Source organism: Schistocerca gregaria, unplaced genomic scaffold (assembly GCF_023897955.1).
Source record: "Schistocerca gregaria isolate iqSchGreg1 unplaced genomic scaffold, iqSchGreg1.2 ptg001543l, whole genome shotgun sequence".
Lineage (NCBI taxonomy): Eukaryota > Metazoa > Arthropoda > Insecta > Orthoptera > Acrididae > Schistocerca > Schistocerca gregaria.
This window is the reverse complement of record NW_026062827.1, coordinates 5001-9084: the sequence shown is the minus strand read 5'-3', so window position 1 is coordinate 9084 and position 4084 is coordinate 5001. Positions and strand designations below refer to the sequence as shown.

Sequence of the window (4084 nt, the reverse complement as noted above, 5' to 3'; positions counted from 1 at the left end):
GTTGGGAGCAAGGGTGTTCGCACTAAAACCGTCTACTCGCCTAACTCCGGGCGATTGCGCCTCTCTCGAAACCGACCAAGTACCTAGGACGGCGCTGCGCGCCGCCGGGACCTGAGAGGGTTTCGAGGTGTATCGTGCAGGGGAGCTCGGCCTCCTCCTGTTTGCAGAATAATTGAGCGGACGCTTGCGTGTTCGCGCGGGCCCCCGGGACACACTCCCGGGCGGCCGGCTGCTCAGCTCTAGTTGACGCAGCTCCCTGGTTGATCCTGCCAGTAGTCATATGCTTGTCTCAAAGATTAAGCCATGCATGTCTCAGTACAAGCCGCATTAAGGTGAAACCGCGAATGGCTCATTAAATCAGTTATGGTTCCTTAGATCGTACCCACGTTACTTGGATAACTGTGGTAATTCTAGAGCTAATACATGCAAACAGAGTCCCGACCAGAGATGGAAGGGACGCTTTTATTAGATCAAAACCAATCGGATTGGCTTGTCTGGTCCGTTTGCCTTGGTGACTCTGAATAACTTTGGGCTGATCGCACGGTCCTCGTACCGGCGACGCATCTTTCAAATGTCTGCCTTATCAACTGTCGATGGTAGGTTCTGCGCCTACCATGGTTGTAACGGGTAACGGGGAATCAGGGTTCGATTCCGGAGAGGGAGCCTGAGAAACGGCTACCACATCCAAGGAAGGCAGCAGGCGCGCAAATTACCCACTCCCGGCACGGGGAGGTAGTGACGAAAAATAACGATACGGGACTCATCCGAGGCCCCGTAATCGGAATGAGTACACTTTAAATCCTTTAACGAGTATCTATTGGAGGGCAAGTCTGGTGCCAGCAGCCGCGGTAATTCCAGCTCCAATAGCGTATATTAAAGTTGTTGCGGTTAAAAAGCTCGTAGTTGGATTTGTGTCCCACGCTGTTGGTTCACCGCCCGTCGGTGTTTAACTGGCATGTATCGTGGGACGTCCTGCCGGTGGGGCGAGCCGAAGGGGTGCTTTCGCGTCCCGAGGCGGACCCCGTTTAAATCCTACCAGGGTGCTCTTTGTTGAGTGTCTCGGTGGGCCGGCACGTTTACTTTGAACAAATTAGAGTGCTTAAAGCAGGCAAGCCCGCCTGAATACTGTGTGCATGGAATAATGGAATAGGACCTCGGTTCTATTTTGTTGGTTTTCGGAACCCGAGGTAATGATTAATAGGGACAGGCGGGGGCATTCGTATTGCGACGTTAGAGGTGAAATTCTTGGATCGTCGCAAGACGAACAGAAGCGAAAGCATTTGCCAAGTATGTTTTCATTAATCAAGAACGAAAGTTAGAGGTTCGAAGGCGATCAGATACCGCCCTAGTTCTAACCATAAACGATGCCAGCCAGCGATCCGCCGCAGTTCCTCCGATGACTCGGCGGGCAGCCTCCGGGAAACCAAAGCTTTTGGGTTCCGGGGGAAGTATGGTTGCAAAGCTGAAACTTAAAGGAATTGACGGAAGGGCACCACCAGGAGTGGAGCCTGCGGCTTAATTTGACTCAACACGGGAAACCTCACCAGGCCCGGACACCGGAAGGATTGACAGATTGATAGCTCTTTCTTGATTCGGTGGGTGGTGGTGCATGGCCGTTCTTAGTTGGTGGAGCGATTTGTCTGGTTAATTCCGATAACGAACGAGACTCTAGCCTGCTAACTAGTCGCGTGACATCCTTCGTGCTGTCAGCGATTACTTTTCTTCTTAGAGGGACAGGCGGCTTCTAGCCGCACGAGATTGAGCAATAACAGGTCTGTGATGCCCTTAGATGTTCTGGGCCGCACGCGCGCTACACTGAAGGAATCAGCGTGTCTTCCTAGGCCGAAAGGTCGGGGTAACCCGCTGAACCTCCTTCGTGCTAGGGATTGGGGCTTGCAATTGTTCCCCATGAACGAGGAATTCCCAGTAAGCGCGAGTCATAAGCTCGCGTTGATTACGTCCCTGCCCTTTGTACACACCGCCCGTCGCTACTACCGATTGAATGATTTAGTGAGGTCTTCGGACTGGTACGCGGCATCGACTCTGTCGTTGCCGATGCTACCGGAAAGATGACCAAACTTGATCATTTAGAGGAAGTAAAAGTCGTAACAAGGTTTCCGTAGGTGAACCTGCGGAAGGATCATTACCGACTAGACTGCATGTCTTTCGATGTGCGTGTCGTGTCGCGCAACACGCTACCTGTACGGCAGTGGCCGTGCGCCGCGTGCGGAACCACGCGTGCCTCTCAAAACTAGCGGAAGTGTTGTTGTTGTGTGGTACGAGCGCTGAAGCTCTGGAGCGGCTGGCCTGCGGTACCTGGCGCCTGGCGCCGGTTTTGAATGACGTTCGCCCGAGTGCCTGTCCGCTCCGGTGTGGAGCCGTACGACGCCCATCGGCTGTGAGGCCGTTGGACACAAAAAAAATAGTGGAACAGGGGCCGTCAGACGCCTCAGTCCCGCAAATGCTACTGTCTTGAAAGAGACAGTGGGAGACTGAAAAGGAAAAGATCACCCAGGACGGTGGATCACTCGGCTCGTGGGTCGATGAAGAACGCAGCAAATTGCGCGTCGACATGTGAACTGCAGGACACATGAACATCGACGTTTCGAACGCACATTGCGGTCCATGGATTCCGTTCCCGGGCCACGTCTGGCTGAGGGTCGGCTACGTATACTGAAGCGCGCGGCGTTTGTCCCGCTTCGGAGACGTGGGAGTGTCGTGGTCGCCTGTGTGGCCGGCCGCGTCTCCTTAAACGTGCGATGCGCGCCCGTCGCCTGGCGGTTCGCATACCGGTACTTTCTCGGTAGCGTGCACAGCCGGCTGGCGGTGTGGCGTGCGACACCTCGTACAACGACCTCAGAGCAGGCGAGACTACCCGCTGAATTTAAGCATATTACTAAGCGGAGGAAAAGAAACTAACAAGGATTCCCCCAGTAGCGGCGAGCGAACAGGGAAGAGTCCAGCACCGAACCCCGCAGGCTGCCGCCTGTCGTGGCATGTGGTGTTTGGGAGGGTCCACTACCCCGACGCCTCGCGCCGAGCCCAAGTCCAACTTGAATGAGGCCACGGCCCGTAGAGGGTGCCAGGCCCGTAGCGGCCGGTGCGAGCGTCGGCGGGACCTCTCCTTCGAGTCGGGTTGCTTGAGAGTGCAGCTCCAAGTGGGTGGTAAACTCCATCTGAGACTAAATATGACCACGAGACCGATAGCGAACAAGTACCGTGAGGGAAAGTTGAAAAGAACTTTGAAGAGAGAGTTCAAAAGTACGTGAAACCGTTCTGGGGTAAACGTGAGAAGTCCGAAAGGTCGAACGGGTGAGATTCACGCCCATCCGGCCACTGGCCCCCGCCCTCGGCAGATGGGGCCGGCCGCCCGCGCGGAGCAATCCGCGGCGGGGTCGTGTCCGGTTGCCTTTCCACTCGCCGCGGGGTGGGGCCGTTCCGGTGTGCGGTGGGCCGCACTTCTCCCCTAGTAGGACGTCGCGACCCGCTGGGTGCCGGCCTACGGCCCGGGTGCGCAGCCTGTCCTTCCGCGGGCCTCGGTTCGCGTCTGTTGGGCAGAGCCCCGGTGTCCTGGCTGGCTGCTCGGCGGTATATCTGGAGGAGTCGATTCGCCCCTTTGGGCGCTCGGGCTCCCGGCAAGCGCGCGCGGTTCTTCCCGGATGACGGACCTACCTGGCCCGGCCCCGGACCCGCGCCGCTGTTGGCTCGGGATGCTCTCGGGCGGAATAATCGCTCCCGTCAGCGGCGCTTCAGCTTTGGACAATTTCACGACCCGTCTTGAAACACGGACCAAGGAGTCTAACATGTGCGCGAGTCATTGGGCTGTACGAAACCTAAAGGCGTAATGAAAGTGAAGGTCTCGCCTTGCGCGGGCCGAGGGAGGATGGGGCTTCCCCGCCCTTCACGGGGCGGCGGCCTCCGCACTCCCGGGGCGTCTCGTCCTCATTGCGAGGTGAGGCGCACCTAGAGCGTACACGTTGGGACCCGAAAGATGGTGAACTATGCCTGGCCAGGACGAAGTCAGGGGAAACCCTGATGGAGGTCCGTAGCGATTCTGACGTGCAAATCGATCGTCGGAGCTGGG

General features: G+C 57.1%; 3 non-coding genes across 3 annotated transcripts in view; all 3 read left to right on the top strand.

Moving 5' to 3' along the window:
• Positions 1-253: 253 nt before the first annotated feature.
• On the top strand, positions 254-2146 carry LOC126332996 (small subunit ribosomal RNA). The gene has a single exon (XR_007564026.1). It is a non-coding gene; the product is annotated as a small subunit ribosomal RNA (ribosomal RNA).
• Positions 2147-2508: 362 nt separating this feature from the next.
• On the top strand, positions 2509-2663 carry LOC126332993 (5.8S ribosomal RNA). Its single transcript, XR_007564023.1, has one exon. It is a non-coding gene; the product is annotated as a 5.8S ribosomal RNA (ribosomal RNA).
• Positions 2664-2851: 188 nt separating this feature from the next.
• LOC126332998 (large subunit ribosomal RNA) overlaps positions 2852-4084 on the top strand; it is a 4222-nt gene continuing 2989 nt past the window's right edge. The window contains exon 1 of the ribosomal RNA XR_007564028.1: positions 2852-4084. This exon is cut by the window's right edge and continues 2989 nt beyond it. This is a non-coding gene — a ribosomal RNA (large subunit ribosomal RNA).